This window comes from Natator depressus, chromosome 2 (assembly GCF_965152275.1).
Source record: "Natator depressus isolate rNatDep1 chromosome 2, rNatDep2.hap1, whole genome shotgun sequence".
NCBI lineage: Eukaryota > Metazoa > Chordata > Testudines > Cheloniidae > Natator > Natator depressus.
Window position 1 is genome coordinate 38,093,662 of NC_134235.1, and position 22,618 is coordinate 38,116,279.

The following is a 22,618-nucleotide window of genomic DNA, read 5'->3' on the forward strand; positions in this document are numbered from 1 at the left end:
TTATCTTTGAGAACTCATGGAGGTTGGATAGGGTCCCAGAGGACTGGAGAAAGGCAAACATAGTACCAATCTTTTTTTTCTTTTTCTTTTTAAAGGGTACAAAAAGGACAAAGAGAATTATAAACAAATCAATTTAACTTCAATACCTGGAAAGATACTGGAAAAAAGAAATAATCAATTTTGTAAGCATCTACAGGAGAATAGGGTTATAAGGAATAGCTGCCATCTATTTGTCAAGAACAAATCATGCTAAATCAACCTAATTTCCTTCTTTGACTGAGTTACTGATCTAGTGGATCACTGGGAAGGGGTAGGTGTGATATATCTTGATTTTAGTAAGGCTTTTGACACAATCCCATGTGACATTCTCATAAGCAAACTAGGGAAATGTGGCCTAGATGAAATTACAATCAGGTGAGTACACAACTGGTTGAAAGACTGTACTCAGAGTTCAAGGGTTCGCTGTCAAAGTGGGAGGGTGTATCTAATGGGGTTCTGCAGGGGTTGGTCCTGGGTCTGATACTAGTCAATATTTTCATTAATGACTTGGATAATGGAGTGAAGAGAGTATGCTTATAACATTTGCAGAGTACACAAAGCTGGGAGGGGTTGCAAATACTTCGGAGGACAAGATTAGAATTCAAAGTGATCTTGACAAATTGGAGAATTGGTCTGAATTTAAGAAGATGAAATTCAATAAAGGTGAGTGCAAAGTACTTCACATAAAAAAAAAATCAAATGCACAACTACACAAGGGGGAATAACTGGCAAGGTGGTATTACTGCTGAAAAGAATGTGGGGGTTACAGTGGATCACAAATTGAATGAGTCCATACTGATGCAGTGGTGAAAAAATCTAATATATTTCTGGGTCATATTAACAAGAGTTTCTCACATAAGACACGTGAGACAGTTGTTGCATTTTACTCTGCCATAGTGAGACCTCAGCTGGAGTACAGTGTGCATCCAATTCTGGGTGCCACACTTTAGGAAAGATGTGGATAAATTGGAGAGAGACCAGAGGAGAGAAACAAAAATGATACAAAGCTTAGGAAAAGTTAAAATATTGATCATGTTTACCTTTGAGCAAACAAGACTAAGGGGGACCTGATACTAGTCTTCAAATACGTTAAGGGCTCTTATAAAGAGGACAGGGATCAGTTGTTCTCCATGTCCACTGGAGACAGGACAAGAAGTAATGGGCTCAATCTGCAGCAACTGAGGTTTAGGCTAGATAATAGGAGAAACTTTCTAACTACAGAGGTTAGAACTATAAAGTTTTGGAATAGACTTCCAAGGGAGGTTGTGGAATCTCCATTAGAGGTTTTTAAGAACAGGTTGGACAAACACCTGTCAATGATGGTCTAGGTTGACTTTGTCTTTCCTCATTGTAGGGGACTTAAACTGATGACTTCCTGAGGTCCCTTCCAGCTCTATATTTCTACATGTTCTAAACAAAAAATTTACATTTATTCTTATGGTAACTGCTTGTTTTTATATGTTTTCTCTGCAATACTAAGTTCATGTACACACACTAAAAGCTTACTAGAGGTCACCCATCAGTTTTATAGGGCCCTAGTAGACCAAAGGCCTTCCAGCCCTTCTGCAAGGGTTTGGGGCCCCCTATTGGATAAAAGTTGCTGTTCATTTGCTGGTTTCAGAGTAACAGCCGTGTTAGTCTGTATTCGCAAAAAGAAAAGGAGTACTTGTGGCACCTTAGAGACTAACCAATTTATTTGAGCATAAGCTTTCGTGAGCTACAGCTCACTTCATCGGATGCATACTGTGGAAACTGCAGAAGACATTATATACACAGAGACCATGAAACAATACCTCCTCCCACCCCACTTTCCTGCTGGTAATAGCTTATCTAAAGCGATCACTCTCCCTACAATGTGTATGATAATCAAGGTGGGCCATTTCCAGCACAAATCCAGGTTTTCTCACCCCCCCCCCCCCACACACAAACTCACTCTCCTGCTGGTAATAGCTCATCCAAACTGACCACTCTCCTTACAATGTGTATGATAATCAAGGTGGGCCATTTCCAGCATAAATCCAAGTTTAACCAGAACGTCGGGGGGGGGGGGGGTAGGAAAAAACAAGGGGAAATAGGCTACCTTGCATAATGACTTAGCCACTCCCAGTCTCTATTTAAGCCTAAATTAATAGTATCCAATTTGCAAATGAATTCCAATTCAGCAGTTTCTCGCTGGAGTCCGGATTTGAAGTTTTTTTGTTGTAAGATAGAGACCTTCATGTCTGTAATTGCGTGACCAGAGAGATTGAAGTGTTCTCCGACTGGTTTATGAATGTTATAATTCTTGACATCTGATTTGTGTCCATTTATTCTTTTACGTAGAGACTGTCCAGTTTGACCAATGTACATGGCAGAGGGGCATTGCTGGCACATGATGGCATATATCACATTGGTAGATGTGTAAGTGAACGAGCCTCTGATAGTGTGGCTGATGTGATTAGGCCCTGTGATGGTGTTCCCTGAATAGATATGTGGGCACAGTTGGCAACGGGCTTTGTTGCAAGGATAGGTTCCTGGGTTAGTGGTTCTGTTGTGTGGTATGTGGTTGTTGGTGAGTATTTGCTTCAGGTTGGGGGGCTGTCTGTAGGCAAGGACTGGCCTGTCTCCCAAGATTTGTGAGAGTGTTGGGTCATCCTTCAGGATAGGCCCTGTGCCCAGTTTAAACTCCGCCTTTTTATACCAAAAGCCATTTTTCTGTCAGTCTCTGGAAAATCCAGTTTGAACCACTCTATGCAAAACTCCTCAGGGCACGGTACCTCACTGGAGGTGTTCACAGCCTGCGTTATTCATCTTAATCACCCCCACACTCGCTCTTTTTATTTCCTGGAGAAGCAGCCTTAACCCTGCCCCACTGGAGTTGCACACAATCCCTGGCTCACAGTGACACAGAAACCATTCATAAATTTAAAACTATATGGTCCCCAACAATACTGTGTACTGTTCAATATCTGTCACATCTATCAGAAATGTCTTCCAATGTAGGTAACTGCAGACTGTGATCAAGCAAGTCACGACTGAACCTTCTCTTGGATAAACTAAGTGGATTGAGATTGAGTCTCTTCCTATAAAACTTGCTTTCTAGACCTTAAATCACTCTTGTAGCTCTTCTCTGAACCCTTTTCAATCTTTCAAACTTTCATTTTTGAAGTGTGGGTACCAGAACTGAGTCACAATATTCCAGTAATGGTCACACTAATGTAATATATGGAGTGCAATAACACCTTCCTATTCTTATTTGATATTTTCCTGCTTCTACATCCAAGGATTGCATTTGCCCTCTTAGCTATGGCATTGCACTCGGTGCTTAGGTGCAACTGCCAACTCCCATGACCCCTAACTTGTCTTCAGTGTTGCTGCAGTCCAAGATGCAGTCCCCCATCTTGTGTGATCTACATTCCCTGTTCATAAATGTATGACTTTACATTTGGCTGTATTAAAACGCATGTCGCTGGAAAAAGGCCTATTTTACTAAGTGACCCAGCTTGGTCTGTAATACTCACTTGTTCCCATCATTTAAAATTCCCCCAATTTTTGTATCATATGGAAATTTTACTAATAATGATTTTATATTTTCTTCCAGACAATTGATAAAACTATTTAATAGAATTGGGTCAAGAACAATCCCAGTGGGACCCCACTAGAAACACCCCCTTTAGATGACAATTTCCCATTTACAGTTTTTACGATCTATCAGTTAACTAGTTCTTAATCTATTTAATATGGGCTACATTGTATAGTGTTAATTTTTTTTACAATGTCATTTGTGACTAAGTCAAATGTCTTAAGAAGTTTAAGTACGTTATGTGAACGGTTTCCTTTATTAACCAAAGGACCTTTATTGTGATCTCATCAAAAAAGACATTGTTTGACAAGAGCTATCTTCCATAAAACCTTGTTGATTGGCATTAATTATGCTACCATCCTCTAATTCTTGACTGATTGCATCCCATATCAGCCTTTCCATGATTTTGCTCAGAATCAATGCCAGACTACAGTTACCTGGGTCATCCAGTTTGCCCTTTATTAAAATTGGCACAACATTAGATTTTCCCCCTAGTCCTCTGGAAGTTCCCCAGTGTTCCAGGATTTGTTTAAAAATCAACATTAATAGTAAGCTATTTTAATACTCTTGGGTGTGAGTTATCTGGTCCTGCCGATTTAAAAATGTTTAATGTTAATAGTTGCTGTTTAACATTAGGTTACTATACTGTGCCGGTACCATTACTAGGTTTAAGAGAAGGTCCCAGTTAGAAAGCCCATCTCTAACCAATGACCATTTTTATGCCCCCAAATTCCTTCATTACTCTACTCTAAAATGACTGCAGCAAATAGTAATATCAGCAATGTTTGCTGTACAAGCAAATATGATACAGGGGCATAGCAGTAACTGCAACACAGAATCAAACATCATGTTAGATCATTCAGTCCACTTATTCCCAGGGAAATTCTCCAGTCTCTACTTCGTATTTCTGATCTCTATTCTGAATAAGCAAAAATCACTCCACCCTGAAATGGATGCTGCAGACCCTGGCCTGCTTAGTGAAAACCTAGGATTTCTAAAATGGTTCCCTGGCAAAAAGCCAGGTATGTGTGCACTGTATGTGGATAGGCAGAATCACAGCTCTGAGGTAAAAAGAACAGGAGTACTTGTGGTACCTTAGAGACTAACACATTTATTTGAGCATAAGCTTTCGTGGGCTACAGCTCACTTCATTGGATGCATAGAATGGAACATAGAGTAAGAAGATATATACATACAGAGAATAAATGACAACAGTGAGCATGTGCAAGATTGGTGGCTATTGAGTAAGGCATGACAGAGATATCAGTTAATTTATCAGCTAGTTGGTCATAGCCCACTCATACTGGTCACAACTTGTTTTAAAGGCAAGAGCTGTCAGTCATAATTCTGAGGTAATGGTTGGTACTGTGCATGTGCGAATGGGGTAATTCTTAAGGGTATGTAAGGAAGTCCTAGGAGAGTGTAAAAAGCCAGACAAAGAGCAGAGCAGTCAGTTGATGGGGAGAGAAGAAGAAGATCTGGACTGGAGAAAGAGAAAGATATTTGCTGACTTCCAGTTCCCCGTCATCTTCTGATCAAAGAGAAAGCTGCTGTAAAGAAGTCAGAAAAGCTGCTGCAGAGAAAAAGAGAAGAAAACTGGAGCAGAGCAAAGCTGACTGACCAGGAGCTGAACAAGGACAATGATTAGAGATTTTAAAAGCTGTAACTGATTTTAAAGGGATACCAATGGATTTATAAAGTCAGCTTGCCAGGTTTTGATATAAATTTTAGTATAGTATAATTTAGTATAGGATTTAATGTGTATGCTTGGAATGTGTGTGTTAATTGTATTTTATTTATGTAAAACAAAGTAATTTAAGAATTGCTGTCAGCAATTTGTTGCAAACTGGCCACTTGTAACAAACAAATCACTTCACTTAGAATCATTTGAATTATATGATACTGTAATTTGAATGTTCTTTAACTTGGAATAAGGAATTGGTGTCAGGGATTTTGTCTTTTTGAGGATTTTTTAGATCATATTGTAGTAGGGATTATTACTTCCATTAATAAAAAATACTTTGTTTTGGAAAGAATACTGCCTGCATTAATTACTTTATCGGGGGAGAGGGGAGGGTTATATCCATGTCCTTTAGTGTTTCCTTAACCCAAGGGAAGAACAGACTAAGGTGGAGATAGGCAGGTTATTATAGCAGTGTCCCAAAATCTAAATTTCAGGGTAACACACTGGGTCCTACATTGCATTTCACCTTTTTTAAAAAGTGTGTGTTGTTAAGTCTCCTGAAAAGTGTGCATTTGGGGCTCAGTACAATTCCCTTAAAGTCAATGGAAAGACTCCCATTGATTATAATGGGACTTAGCCCTGGTCTACACTACAAGATTAGGTCGAAATTAGCAGCGTTAGATCGATTTAACCCTGCACACATTCACATGACGAAGCCATTTTTGTCGACTTAAAGGGCTCTTAAAATCGATTTTTGTACTCCTCCCCGACAAGGGGATTAGTGCTGAAATCGACATCGCTGGGTCAAATTTGGGGTAGTGTGGACACAATTCGACAGTATTGGCTTCCGGGAGCTATACCAGAGTGCTCCATTGTGACCGCTCTGGACAGCACTTTCGACTCGGATGCACTGGCCAGGTACACAGGAAAAGCCCCGGGAACTTTTGAATTTAATTTCCTGTTTGGCCACCGTGGCACGCTGATCAGCACAGGTGACCACAGAGTCTCAGAATCGCAAAAGGGCTCCAGCATGGACTGAACGGGAGCTCCTGGATCTGATTGCTGTATGGGGAGATGAATCCATGCTATCAGAACTCTGTTCCAAAAGACGAAATGCCAAAATATTTGAAAAAAATCTCCAAGGGCATGATGGACAGAGGCTACAACAGGGACCCACAGCAGTGCCACATGGAACTTAAGGTGCTCAGGCAAGTCTACCAAAAAACCACAGAGGCAAACACCCATTTGGGGTCAGAGCCCCAGACATGCCGCTTCTATGATGAGCTGCATGCAATTCTAGGGGGTGCCCCTACAACTATCCCACACCTGTACGTGGACTCCTGCAAGGAAGTCTCACACAACAGGGATGAGGATTTTGGGGATGAGGAAGATGATAGCGCACACGAGACAAGTGGAGAAACCATGCTCCCTGACAGCCAGGAACTGTTTATCACCCTGGAGCCAATACGCTCCCAAGGTTGGCTCCCAGATCATGAAGCCAGAGAAGGTGCCTCTGGTGAGTGTACCTTTTGTAAATATAATACATGGTTTAAAAGCAAGAGTGTTTAATGATTGATTTGCCCTGAAGACTTGGGGATGCATTCACAGCCAGTACAGCTACTGGAAAAGTCTGTTAACGTGTCTGGGGATTGAGTGGAAATCCTCCAGGGACATCTCAATGAAGCTGTCCTGGAGGTACTCCCGAAGCCTTTGCAAAAGGTTTCTGGGGAGGGCAGCCTTATTGCATCCTCCATGGTAAGACACTTTACCATGCCAGGCCAGTAGCACATAGTCTGGAATCATTGCATAAGAAAGCATGGCAGCGTGTGGTCCCCGTGTTTGCTGGCATTCAAGCAACATCTGTTCTTTAACTCTCTGTGTTATCCTCAGGAGAGTGATATCATTCATGGTCACCTGGTTGAAATAGGGGAATTTTATTAAGGGGACATTCAGAGGTGGCCGTTCCTGCTGGGCTGTTTGCCTGTGGCTGAAAAGAAATCATCCCTGCTGTTAGCCATGCGGTGGGGGGAGGGGTGAAGCGATCATCCCAGAGAATTGTGTTTGTGTGTGTGTGGGGGGGGGGTTTAGTTGGGTTTGTGCTGCACATTAACCTGAAAACATCAGCCCCTCCTTTTAAATGGCCAATGTGTCTTTTTCAATTTTACTCTCCCTTTTTTCCCTCCCGCAGCTGCAAATGTTTCAACCCTGCCACTAGCATCTCCGTCCCAGAGGCTAGCGCAGATAAGGCAAAAAAACTGCACTCGTGATTAAATGTTCTCTGAGCTCATGCAGTCCTCCCGCACTGAAAGAGCCCGGCAGAATGCGTGGAGGCAAACAATGTCAGAGTCCAGGAAAGCACAAAATGAATGCGAGGACAGATGGCTGCAGCAACAGGAGAGGTGGCGGCAACAGGATGAGAGGAGGCAGGATGCAATGTTGAGGCTACTGGAGGATCAAACTGATATGCTCCGGCATATGGTTGAGGTGCAGGAAAGGCACAGACTGCCACCGCAGCCCCTGTGTAATCAACCGCCCTCCTCCCCAAGTTCCATAGCCTCCTCACCCAGACGCCCAAGAACACGGGGAGGGAAGGGGAAATCCACTGCCATTCTGCTCTCCTGATGGTCTCGCAGGTCCTCTATATGACCGTCGTCATCTGCCTCTTCCGCTGCAACTCTGCTCGGCTGCTCTTGTCTTGCCATACCATGATAAGCGTGCAGCCTGCTCAGCTGTTGTGTCCTGGCAGCAGACGGTGCAGTAGGTTTGCAAAACTGGTCATCCAACCACCGCTTCCCCTGCAACTCTGCTTTCCTGCAGACGCCATACCACGGCAAGCATGGAGCCCACTCAGATCACTGCGGCAGTTATGAGCATTGTAAACACCTCGCGCATTATCCTGCAGTACGTTCAGAACCAGAACCTGCAAAAGCAGGCAAGGAGGCGACGGCAGCGCGGTGACGAGAATGATGAGGACATGGACACAGACTTCTCTCAAAGCATAGGCCCCAGCAATTTGGCCATCCTGGTGGCAATGGGGCAGGCTCATGCCATGGAACGCCGATTCTGGGCCCGGGAAACAAGCACAGACTGGTGGGACTGCATAGTGTTGCAGGTCTGGGATGATTCCCAGTGGCTGCGAAACTTTCGCATGCGTAAGGGCACTTTCATGGAACTTTGTGACTTGCTTTCTCCTGCCCTGAAGCGCATGAATACCAAGATGAGAGCAGCCCTCACAGTTCACAAGCGATGGCGATAGCCCTCTGGAAGCTTGCAATGCCAGACAGCTACCGGTCAGTCGGGAATCAATATGGAGTGGGCAAATCTACTGTGGGGGCTGCTGTGATCCAAGTAGCCAATACAATCACTGAGCTGCTGCTATCAAGGGTAGTGACTCTGGGAAATGTGCAGATCATAGTGGATGGCTTTGCTGCAATGGGATTCCCTAACTGTGGTGGGGCAATAGATGGAATGCATATCCCTATCTTGGGATCTGACCACCTTGGCAACCAGTATATAAACCACAAGGGGTACTTTTCAGTGGTGCTGCAAGCACTGGTGGATCACAAGGGACGTTTCACCAACATCAACGTGGGATGGCCGGGAAAGGTACATGATGCTTGCATCTTCAGGAACTCTGGTCTGTTTGAACAGCTGCAGGAAGGGACTTACTCCCCAGACCAGAAAATAACTGTTGGGGATGTTGAAATGCCTATAGTTATCCTTGGGGACCCAGTCTACCCCTTAATGTCATGGCTCATGAAGCCATACACAGGCACCCTGGACAGTAGTAAGGAGCTGTTCAACTATAGGCTGAGCAAGTGCAGAATGGTGGTAGAATGTGCATTTGGACATTTAAAAGCGCGCTGGTGTAGTTAATGACTCATTTAGACCTCAGCGAAACCAATATTCCCATTGTTATTGCTGCTTGCTGTGAGCTCCACAATATCTGTGAGAGTAAGGGGGAAACGTTTATGGTGGAGTGGGAGGTTGAGGCAAATCGCCTGGCCACTGATTACACGCAGCCAGACACCAGGGTGATTAGAAGAGCACAGGAGGGCGCGGTACGCATCAGAGAAGCTTTGAAAACCAGTTTCATGACTGGCCAGGCTATGGTGTGACAGTTCTGTTTGTTTCTCCTTGATGAAAACCTGCCCCCTTGGTTCACTCTACTTCTGTGTAAGCCAACCGCCCTCCCCACTTCGATCACCGCTTGCAGAGGCAATAAAGTCATTGTTGTTTCAAAATCATGCATTCTTTATTAATTCATCACACGAATAGGGGGATAACTGCCAAGGTAACCCAGGAGGGGTGGGGAAGGAGGGTTGGGAGGGTATTGGCTCCAGGGTGATAAACAGTTCCTGGCTGTTGGGGAGAATGGTTTCTCCACTTGCCTGCTGTGCACTATCCTCCTCCTCCTCCTCTTCCTCATCCCCAAAATCCTCATGCCTGTTGCATGAGACTCCCCCCTTGCAGGTGTCCATGGACAGGGATGGGGTAGTAGTAGGGGCGCTCCCTAGAATTGCATGCAGCTCATCATAGAAGCGGCATGTCTGGGGCTCTGACCCCGAGTGGCCATTTGCCTCTTTGGTTTTTTGGTCAGCTTGCCTGAGCTCATTAATTTTCATGTGGCATTGCGCGGGTCCCTGTTGTAGCCTCTCCATCATGCCCTTGGAGATTTTGGCAAATATATTGGCATTTTGTCTTTTGGAACGGAGTTCTGATAGCACAGATTCATCTCCCTATACAGCAATCAGATCCAGTGCCTCCTGTTTGGTCCATGCTGGAGCTCTTTTGTGATTCTGGGACTGCATGGTCACCTGTGCTGATGAGCTCGCCACGCAATCATGCATAATGAGGAAGGCAAAACTGTAAAAAATCAGCAATTGAAGTTCAACGCTTCTCTGACACCACTCGTTATGTGTCTGTTGCTTAGGGGAGACTCATATCCCTCAAAAATGTGCTCACTGTAGTAACCTGAAAGCCAGGACATCTTTGTGCATCTGTGACAGAGATCTCCGCCTCAAGATGATTTTAGTGGAGAAGTCCCTTCAGCCTACCCCTCAGGGACCAAAACCAACACCAGCAGCTGGTTCCCCAAACAAAACCACTGCTAATGGGAGTGCTCAGTCTTCCAAAATTTCCAGGAATGAGCCACAACCTCTCCTTATAGGGACACTCCGAAAAAGAAGAGGTCCCCAGCGAGGTCGCTATTCTCAGGGCTGAGCACTAGAATGAGCACCTCCGGTACCATCCCTCCGTGGACCTCTGCCAAGCCCCACCACACCGACATGGAGTCAAGGCACTCCTCCTCCACAGCACCGACCACCCCAGTGCCGGAGTCGGCACTGAGACTGATACCACTGGCAATGCCCCCAGTACCTGCACCAACTCGGTTGTCGGGACCAATGGACAGACCAAGAATGGTGCTGACCGTTTCAACAAAGGCTACCCGCAAAACAGTCTCTGCAATGTCCTTATCTTCAACAGCTGCACCTGCTGGAACAGAAACAGGCGGCTCCACAACAGTTTCTTCAGCACAAGGACATAGCCGTCTCTTCTGTGCCGCAGTCAGCTCTGCTCGGCACCGAGGGACCTCCGGGCCAAATAGCAGAGCAGCTACCCACTTCACCTGCTCCCCATCCCATATCCAATGATGAAGAAGAGGACATACAAGGGAGTCATTTTTTTCCTGCTAACACTCCTCACCCACGAAGCATAGACCACCATGGAATGCTGTTAAGCCCAAGTCTCATCAATCTTGCGAGATGCAACAATGGTACAGATAACCCTGGATTTGTCCACTGATGCCCTTTCCTATGCAGTGGCCCCCTTGGGATTGCTGGGTGGCATATAGGACCCACTACACTAGACCCTCAACTCCAGTCCACGGAGAAATTTGCTCTCCTCCTCCATCCCCAAGCAGGGATACCTCGGAGGCACCTGAGGGCATCACAGATGAGGAGGAAGACGACATGGACAATGAACCCACTTCACCGGCCCACAACTCATCTTCTTCTCCTGACAAGGCAGTCATACCACCACCTCCAACCACAGTGGAAGACCTGAAAGAATTTCAGGAACTTTTTAAAAAAGTAGCTTCCAGCCAAGAGCAGGGGGTTGGACTAGATGACCTCCTGAGGTCCCTTCCAACCCTGATATTCTATGATTCTATGATTCCCCTAGAAGAGTTGCAAGAAAACCAGCACAACCACTTCATCCAAGATTGCATTACCCATAAACGATGCCATAATGGAACCATCGGAGAATATTTGGCAGACTCCAGCCATGATACCACCTACCAGCAAACGAGCTAGCAAAGTATTTTGTCCCAGGTAAGGGGATGGACTTTCTCTTCTCTCATCCACAACCCAGTTTCCTAGTTGTGGAAGCCGCCAATCATCTCAGCAAACAACCTCAGATCCGGTCCACTCCATAAGACAAAGAACACAAATGATTAGACTTTTTCGGTAGAAAGGTATACTCATCGGCTATGCTCCAATTCCGGGTAGCCAATTACTTGGCCCTTCTAGCCAAGTACAATTTTGATAACTACAGTAAGCTGCTAGAATTCCTTGAAGCCTTACTGGAGGAAAAATGTCCCCAATTAAATGCCATCATAACAGAGGGACAATTAATTGCCCATACAACCCTACAGGCCTCAATGGACATAGCGGACACTGCTGCTAGAGTGATGGCCACAGCTGTGGTAATGCGCAGGGCCTTGTGGTTTCAGTCATCCGGTATCCCCGTGGGTTTTTCATAGATTTACAGCCATTAAGTTTTTGTAGTTGAATACAATGGTGGTTTTTCAAATCATTAGTCTTGGTTAAAGTCCAGGCAAGAATTATGATGTATTTTATGTTTTCATTTGGGTTTTGTTTCATTTTTTGAATGGTTGGTGTATCTTGTAATCCGTCTCCTTACTATGGGGTTCTTAGTTTGGTTTTGGGGGCAGCTTCTGGGTGTGGGTTACTGGTTGTTATGGGAGGGTCTTTTGTTTCTTTGGTGGTGTTTTTAATTTATTTGGGGGGGAATGTTAGAAATTTTTGCCTATTCGTCTGCATTAGCAGCAGGGCATTATCCTGTTGCTTGGGGTTATTGAGGAGGGGTGGTTTATGTGGTAGGTTATGTTTTGCTTATTATAGGTCTTGTGGTAATGGATTCTTGGTTGTGGGGTGTGGAAGGGTTTGGTGATATTACAGTTGATGCTGATGGGTTTTATACTGTTCGTCTGGATTTTCGTGGGGTATCATGGTTTTATTATTTTGGTAGTGTAATATTTTTGGTTGCTCCTGGGGGGTTGTTGTTGACGTTGTTTGTTGTGTTAGAATTGGTTCGTGGTTTGTCTCATGGGGTACTTCGTGCAATTAGATTATAAAGAGTAGTAATGTGATAGATAAGATAAATGAGGTTATATAGATTTTAATTAGGCCTTTTTGTGATGAGGCAGTTATAATTACAGTGATTTGTCATTTGGCTAATCCTTTTGGGCCAATATATTCATACCAAGATCGATCAGTTAGGTGGGTTGCAATGTTTTGGCTAAATATTAGATTTGTTATTGGCAGTGAACAGTGGGTTAAGGTGTTGAAAAATGGTAATGAGTTGGAGAAGTTATGGATGTTGGAAGGCTTTGGGGGTATTTTGTTCGTTATTATGGTTAGTTCAAGGGCTAATAGAACACCTATGATTGTTACCAAAGACGTAGGGCTCCTCAAACTCAGTTCTCGTCTTCACAAGCATCTACCACCAAGCCACAGTTCTGAAGTCTTGGTCAAGGATCTGAATGACTTCTCCCACGATAGAGCACTGTCAGATACTCCTACCCAACCTTTTGGCCACCGCCTGCACCCATTCTATCATGCCTGGGTGGCAATAACAATGGACCAATGGGTACTGGAGATTATAAGATTGGGTTACGCCATCCCTTTCCTCTTCCTTCCCCCTACTCTAACCCCTTTCCCTTCCCCCTTCAGGAACTCTTCTCATGAGCACCTTTTACAACTGGAAGTGAACCATATTCTACAACTGGGTGCCATGGATCAAGTTCCAACTCAATACAAGGGGAAGGGTTTTTATTCCCATTATTTTCTCACCAAAAAGAAAAACGGCGGATGGAGACCCATCTTAGACCTTCGGAAGCTCAACACAGATTCAGAATGGTCACACTGGCCATAATTATTTCAGCACTAGACAAGGGGGACTGGTTGTCAGCCCTCGACCTCGAAGATGCTTATTTTTATATTACCATACACCCGGCTCCCAGACGATTTCTAAGATTCATTATGGGTCTCAATCATTATCAGTACAGAGTACTACCTTTTGACCTTTCCACTGCCCATCAAATTTTTTCCAAAGCCCTCACGGTAATGGCGGCCCACTTACGAAGAAAGGGAGTGATGATCTTCCTGTACCTGGATGACTGTTGAAAGGTACAACTCAGGAAGAAGCGACAAACATGATGCAGACCACCATCATGCTGTTCCAGTCGCTGGGATTGCAAATAAACATACAGAAATCTACACTGACTCCAGTGCAACAACAGGAATGCATTGGGGCCTACCTCAATTCCTCACAGGCCAGAGCACTGTTGGCCAGTCACAGGTTCAGAACAATAATCAACCTCATCTTGACAGTCACCAGCAGCCCTCAAATATCCGCCAGAGCCTGCATACAATTATTAGGCCATGTGGTGGCGATGACGTTTGTCATGAGACACGTTAGCCTGCATATGCATTGCCTACAGAGCTGGCTGAGGACAGTGTACACTCCCAGCAAACACAGTCTAAACAAAAGAGTGACATTACCTCCAAAGGTCATTGTGTCACTACAGTGGTGGACGAAATCAGAAAACATCTGCATAGGGATCCCTGTCCAACAGTATCCACCATCACTAATAATCACGACCAACGTGTCATTGGTAGGCTGGGGCACTCACTTGGACCAGCACACCATACAAGACAAGTGGTCAGTGACAGAAACTCAGCTCTACATCAATCTCCTTGAGCTCTGAGCCGTATACAAAGCGTGCAGGCGCTTCCTCCTGATCATACAAAACAAATCAATCTGCATACTGACTGACAACATAGCATGCATGTTCTATATCAATCATCAAGGCGGAGCTTGCTCTCATTCACTCTGCACTGAGGCCATGAAATTGTGGAACTGGTGCATTCACCACAACATAACCATCTCAGCATCTTACCTCCCCGGGTGCCAAAATACGACGGCTAAGCAGCCATTTCTTCCAGGAACACGAATGGGAAATATACAACAGTGTCCTCCAATTGATAATCCAGAAATGGGGCTTTCCATCTGTAGACCTGTTTGCGTCTGCAACAAACCACAGGTGCCCACTTTTTTGCTTCCGGGCGGGACTAGCACCCCAGTCCCTAGGGGATGCCTTCCTCATCACGTGGGACACAGCACTCATGTACGCATTCCCACCAATATCTCCAATCGCATAAGTCATTCACAAGATACAGATGACAGGGCCCATATCATACTGATTGTTCCAACGTGTCCCAGACAGACTTGGTTCCCTGATGCGATTAGCAGTGTGCGCTCCATGAGCTCTCCATGAGCAGGTGGATCTGCTCTCACAGAACAAAGGTCGGACTCTCCTTCCAAATTCGGAGAAACTTCAAACCTCAAAGCATGGCTCCTACATGGTTCCAACACGACAAATTAGTCTGTTCAGAAAGAGTGAAACGTGTGTAATTAAATAGCGGGAGATCTACCACTCACCATACCTACCTCCAAAAATGGAAGAGATTCTCACTATGGTGCCAACAAAAACATTAAACTTCAGTCATGGAGTCTCCACATACTTCACTACATACTGGAACTCAAAGAATCAGGCTTATCTGTAAACTCAAAGTACACCTAGCAGCTATTACAGTCTTTCAACAGGGTGGAGGGAACATCAGTCTTTGCTCATCCAACCGCTAGATGCTTCCTTATTGGTATACAGAACATGTACCCGGCAGTCTGACACCCCCACGGGATTTGAATATTGTACTCAAATGCCCACCAGAGCACCTTTTGAACCACTGGCGACTTGTTCACTCCTTCATATGTCTATGAAAGTCACGTTTTTTGTAGCGATCACCTCAGCTAGACTAGTCAGTGAAATCGGGGCACTTATGGCTGAGCCCCCTTACACTGTGTTCACTAAAGACAAGATCATGTTGTGGCTACACCCTAAATTTTTACCTAAAGTAGTGACATCTTTCCTTGTGAACCAATCAATACACCACATTTTACCCAAAGCCATATGGGAATTCACAAGAGGCCATCCTACATACATTGAATATCAGACGAGCCATAGCATTCTATTTAGACAGAACAAAACTCTTCCAGAAATCCCCAGGACTGCTTATTTCCACCACAGAATGCTCCAAAGGCTGTGCAATATCAACCCAGAGACTATCTAGATGCATCCGATGAAGTGAGCTGTAGCTCACGAAAGCTTATGCTCAAATAAATTGGTTAGTCTCTAAGGTGCCACAAGTACTCCTTTTCTTTTTGCAAATACAGACTAACACGGCTGTTACTCTGAAACCTGTCATTGAAAATATATAAATATTGTTATGGGCTCGGTGAAACCTCATTGAAGAAAGTAGCTTTAACTACTGCACTTCATTTAAGATAGGATCATCTACCCAAACACGTGTGTGTGTTATCGCCAAAACAAAGGTACATGTAACATCTCAGAAATGGAATAGTGGGAAGAGAGGTTTTGCTGGGTGTGACAGAATATACCTGTGTTCACATTCTACACACTATTGTAATAATGTTTGTACAAGATATGTCTTGTGAGGTGTTAGAGAGCTTATTCCTTCACTTTCCCACTTCCCTGGTCCTTCTTGCATGAACAAAGAGCAACAATACCCGAAGTCCGAAGGTGCAAACAATTCGATGTTTATTGGGGTGAACTTCCAGCAAGCTTAAATCCAAGTTCCTTTTTCCTTATTTTCGAATCCCAACTTACTTCCTGTTTGCCCCTAATTTATATAGTAATATTCTTAGCTATTCCTTAACCAGTCATTCTCCTGAAATTTACCTAACCAATCCTAACATATTGTAACATGATTAGCTAACCAATTATATCCCACCACCTTAATTAGTTTACTCCCAGCAAAATTAATTATACAGCAGACAGAAACAATCACAGAACCAGACAGAGACCATGCCAATAAACAATAGCAAAGTGGGAACTATAATGACAAAACAATACAGAAGTGAGGATTTCACAACTACATCTATAAAGACATAAGGGTTTCCCAGCTGTGTCTATTGATAAGTGAGTTCTTACCAGACAGAAAACTATCAACCTAAATTTCCTTTTACATCTTCTAGGCACTTCCCTTTCTCTGGAGGTGATAGGCACTATCAGGACAGGATTGTATTCCTAACAGCCCAATAGCATCTTCTTTCAATGTGACTAGTTTGGAATGTAAGGATGTGACCGGTCGCTTCCCAGCTTATGGCTGCCTCTGCCGCTTAGCCAAAGGCCTTAGCCTAAGCACAGGGCCTCAGATTGTCACAGTAAGAGAAGGCCCTTACACTGGCAGAAAGTGATTTTGATTCTTTCTTTTATACCTCTAACTAGCCAAGTGATAAGAATACACCTAAATTCTTAAAGTACAGGCCTTTGCAGACAGTCCTGAATATCTATATCCTAACATGAGGTACCATTTAAAAACTCATAATTTTCTGATCTATAATATCTTGGCAAAATGCACATAGTAACATTATATAAAGTTATTAATATTAACTGAAATTATGACAGAAGTATGTTTCCCAGATAAATCTTGGGAGTGGCTAAACCAGTTCCTCAGAGACAAAGGACAAGTTGATGCCTCAGCCAGGTGTTAACAAAGTTGATGGACCATTGCCTGCCAAGTGGCCATTCTTTGGAAAGGAAGGGGGCAGAGACACAAATCTACATTTTTAGCAAAGAAACAGCATGGAGTTTCCTTTCTTCACCAGACTGCCTATCGCCTTGCTTCCAGCAGGAATTGCTTCTCAAAGGGGGGAAAGGACTATAAAAAGAAGAAGCACACATCCCTCTCTCTCACCCCACCCATTGCATTCTGTGCATCGGAGAAGTCAAAAGGAAACAGCTGTTGGATTTTGGGGGAAGGGCCCTCACCTGAAACCTTGGTGTAATCTGCTGGAGCATGTGGTGAGAAAGTTTCTTAAGTAGATACTAGCAAGCATTTTATCTTTATTACTCTTGTAACCATTCCTGACTTTTATGCCTCATTACTTGTACTCACTTAAAATCTACCTCTTTCTAGGTAATAAACTTGTTTTACTGTTTTAACTAACCCAGTTTGTTTAAACTGAAGTGTCTGGATAATTTTATTTAAAATAATAAAATGGCATATTATTCCCTTAAAGGAATAATGGACTTATTCTCTTAAAGCAATAATGGAATCTGTGACTTCCAGAGGTCTCAGTGACATTTTCTGCTTCAGCCCTGCAGCAGCAGGGCTTGGGGGGACAGCCAGGAGCACCCAGACATTGGCCCTGGAGCTCCAAGCTGCAGCAGGGGGGCCCCTGCAGCTCCCAGGCACCACAGGCGGTGGGGGGAATCTGCAGCTGCAGTAGCAGTGGGTGCTAGGACACCCCCCCCCCCCGCTTCCTATTTTGTCACACTTATTTTTAGTAAAAGTCAGGGACAGCTCTGTGAATTTTTGTTTATTGCCCGTGACCTGCCTGTGATTTTTACTAAAAGTACTTTATTGCCCATGACAAAATCTTAACCTTAAGGATAACCAAGGTTGGTGAGAGCCAGGATACTGGTGGCAGACTGCAGTTACACACAGACACTCAGGGTGTGGCTTGCATGCTGGAAGGTTGTTTGTGAATGGCCCAGGTGGGAACTACTTCACCAAGGCATTGTAAGGCACTCATGGTTACAGGGCAGGGGAGACACAGCTTCCCATTAGTCTGGATTGTGTCCTGGTATGTCACACTGGGTACTGTTGGTGGAGGTACGTGTGAGACAGAAGCAGAAGCAACACCAGAAAAGCTGTTGGAATCAGCAGAAAGCCAAGGATACAGCCAGAACAAGTACTGGCAATCTTGCCCTGAGAAAAGCCTAGTGAGAAAGTGCTTTTGGGCTAAGTGCTGACTGGAAAGAGACTAGGAACTATGAGCAAAGAAACTGTCTCCTGTTGTTTGATTCCTACTATATTCAGGGAAACAGTTCATGTGTGCCTTCTTTGTAAATAAACAGCCTAGCATCAAATAAATACCTGATTCCATCAATTTCTGTTCCTAACCAAAACAATCAGCCGGACCCCAAATTGTGGCTAACTGGGTCAACAAAGGGTAACAATATCAGGTAATGTTAGTATGGGAAATTGAGCCTATTATAAAAACTAATAACTTTATGTGCTTCAAATAACTTTCTAATATACTGAGCAAATGGATATAAAGACATACTGCAGGTTATTGATATACAGTATTAATACTCATGTTCTCATCTGGGCCTGAGCTACTGCAATTAACTCAATCAGAAGAGAAACATTTAGTTGTTTGTGCTGAATGTCTCAGTCATTAACCAGATTGTACAGATAGTCAACACAAATAAGTTTATCTAAAGTTTTAAAAGTTCACACACTGGGTCCTCTTTCCCCCTATCATGAATCCCTCTTAGTAATTCCTGGTTCAATGAAGCTATCACAGAATGTATTTTCCTTTAACATTGCAAATGCTATGAATTGCAATGAGTTTCCAGGCTCTCTGCTGTTAGTCTCTCCTGGAAGAGGATGAGAGAACAAACAAGAAGTGACAGATGTGTGGGTATGTTGATTAATGCACTATTGAAAGGCATTCAGATAGGATGGTCATGAGTGCTATATAATGATATCTATATAGAATAGAATGATTTTAAAAAGAAAAAAAGCAGTGTGTCACATTCACATTCTAACTTCAGTGAATGAGAAAGTACCAACTGTATTTCACAGCCTGGTTAGTCAGAACATTCACCATAGAAATATGCGCTGAACTCAATTTTCATTTATAAAAAACAGATTATAGCACTTTAGTGCATTTCCTTAAATCTAATTGTATTAACTCTCCTTAGAGGCCTGCAACACCATCTCTTATTATTATTGATGTTGGGGTAGATCCTAGAGGCCTCAACTGGGATCAGGGCCACATTGTTCTATGTGTTGGATGTACACATAGTAAAGAGATAGAACATCCCTTCCAACTAGTTTACAGTCTAACTTATTGAGAAAGACAAAGGGTGGGAAAGTAGCAATATCCTCATTTTACAGATGAGAAACTAGGACCAAAGGTCACATGGAGTCTATGGAAGAAAAGGGAATCGAAATTGGATCTTCTGAGCCACAGCTCAGTGTCTTAACTACAAGACCACACTTATATTTGTCACTAGTCCCCCAAAATAAGCAATTTGTATTGAGGGCTCAATCCAACACCCATTGTAATCAAGGAGAATCTTTCCATTAATTTTAGTGGGAACTAGATCAGTCTCTATGTGAACTGAAAGAATATTTTCTAAAAATTCAATACAGAAGCAGAATAAGAATCTTTTAATCTATTATACCTGTCAGTTTAAGCCCTCTCCTTTTTGAGGTTGTATTTCACTGAAAAACTTCTATTTAATTTAATAGTTCTTCCAATTTAAAATTATGGGTATTTTTTTCAAATGTGCCTAAGTAACTAGGAATGTAAATTCCATTCTCAAAAGTGAATTAGGAGCCTAAAGGCCAGATTTTGCATGTTTAGGTGGCTAAATACCTTTAAAAATAAGTCTGTAAGTCTGACTTTCAATGACAATTAGTCTCCTAAATCATTTAGGCACTTTTGAAAATATTTAGCCATTCTCTTTATCTCATTTTTTTCTGGATAGACTGGATTAGAATACTGGTGTATTGATTAAATTATGAGTTTTATATGAATAAGGACTATATTAATTACTTTAGTTATTTGATAGCATTTACAAGTGTGCTAGGAATTTCACACAGAAGACAGGTCCCTATGCTGAAGAGTTTACAGTCTGATAGGTGTAACAGATAAGTGAGGATATACCATACAACAGGGAAAGGAGGAAAGGAAGGACACAGGTCACAGAAGATTGCTCAGTTAATCAATTTAGATATGCTCACATTGTGATGTTTCAAAAGGTGTTTTCTTCCCAAATTTTGCCCTTAATTTGAAATTAATTGGATGTTGCCTATTGAGCAGCAGAGAGTGTGTTTGAAACGTTTTACCACTAGGGGACACCAAAGATTTGTGAAAGAAAGAAAACTGTTTAGTACTTGTAATTATTTTCCTTACTTGCATTAAAACTGGCAAATTAATTTAATATTAAAATGTTTTATACTGTAGCAGCTTAATGCTCTGATATGTGCTGCATTTGGGAAAAATGGTTTATTAATATTAAAAATCTCTATATTTACCTACTACTGTGAATTTATAAGCAATGCACAAAGTTACCATAACTGAAGGAGATTAGGGGGAAATCTTTTTTTCAGTGTATACATTTCAGTGTTTTGCATATAGTTATTTCCCCTCTGGTTTATGTGGGTATTCCACATAGCAACAGGGGAGAGAAAAACATTTTTTTAAGAAAGGAAAAAGTAGTTGTAAAAAAAAAAAAGTGGCAGTGGGACCTAGGGGTATGTGTAGTACTTGAAACTATCTTCTTAGTTCATTGAAAAAAAAACCAACGGATTAGATATCAAGATGACGTGTCCCTTTAATGTTATCTTATTAGATGGGGTTAAAATTGGGTTAGAATTTGGAAAACTAATGTGTTCATCTCCCACTTCTCCTTACTCTAAAACAAAATCATAACTAGATGTTTATGAACTCCAGCAGGGCTCTATTTGGTGAAACTCCTATGCTGCAAAATACTGGACATATCAACACTCCACCCCCCCCCACCTCTATCAGATTGAGGAATTCCAGGGGTGCGGATTGGTATTAAACATTTTAACAGCGACAACAAAAATTCAAAAAGGTAAGTGTGTCTGGGCCCATGCACACTTAATGATTGTGAAAGGTGCTAGCCAGTCCTAGGGATTAAAGTCCTCTATCGACCCACAAGATAGGTTCAGGACAGGCAGAAACAATGCAAGCTTCTGTACACTGTCCCACCAACATACCTCAGTTCTGACAGCAAGAGGGCAGAAAGTAAGACTACATCATAGTTCATTATCTGTCTATTGTGGACCCAATCTTGTAAGGTGCTGAGTGACCTCAGTTCCCATTGAAATCAATGATACTCCAAATGCACCTTGATCTCTGACAAGAAAGTCAATATTACTGTTAAAAGAATCATCTGTACTATATATATATATATATATATATATATATATATATACACACACACACACACACACACACCCCTTGCTGTAATTATTTCATTGCTGACTCATGATCTTTTTGTGTTGTACTGATTTACATTTGTAAATTTGGTAACTCCTTTCTACGCTTCAGATTTGTCTCCACAGAATTTCATTTTATTATTTTTAACTCATTTCTTCAAACCACCAAGATCTCACTGAGGTTTTATCATTTGCACCAAAGTATTAGTGATTCCTTTCAAAATTCATCTGTAAAGTTAATTACAATAGTATTCTACTTTTTAAGATACTGTACCAATAAAATATTTAATATAATTGGACCCAGAACTTAGTCCTACTGTCTCTTATTGTAGGTTCTTTAGGCCTAATTCTGTTTTTATACTGGGATAAATCAGGATTAAATCCATTAAAGTCAGTAGATTTCAACTGGTGTAAAACCAGTAGGTATAACTGGGAACATAATCAAGCTTTCAGTGTTCAATGAGTTTGATTTTTAAAATAATTTGTGTATCAGTACGATTAGAGTTTTATCTAATTCACATTTTTCCAGTTTCCCCATAAGAATTTTCTATGAAATGATATCACAAGGCTTATTATAGCTGACATATATCCTATTGAGAAATAACTGTTTCCTTTTCCCTGTAAGCTTGTTATATCAAAGAGAGAAATTTATAGTTATGATTTGTTTTAGATAAATCATTATTGCCTACCACTATGTGTATGACCTTATCTCCCTCTAGGTGTTACAAATTAACTTCTTTATTAATTCTACCAATTTTCCAGATATTAAGATGTAATTTATACTTTTATAATTCCATGGATTAACCTTTTTCCCCATCTAAAAATAAACACTGTGTTTGCCCTTTTCATTCATTTGGGAGCTGTTGTATTGATTTAGATGTAATATATGACCTAAAGGTGTTAACGTAACCCAGTCACTGTCCAACATTAAACAGTGTTAAACAAGGCCTGGGGTTTGGT

At 42.4% G+C, this 22,618-nt stretch overlaps 1 pseudogene; it reads right to left on the reverse strand.

The window, feature by feature from the left end:
* Positions 1-5,136: 5,136 nt before the first annotated feature.
* On the reverse strand, positions 5,137-10,096 carry LOC141981219 (myb/SANT-like DNA-binding domain-containing protein 7; annotated as a pseudogene).
* Positions 10,097-22,618: the final 12,522 nt, after the last annotated feature.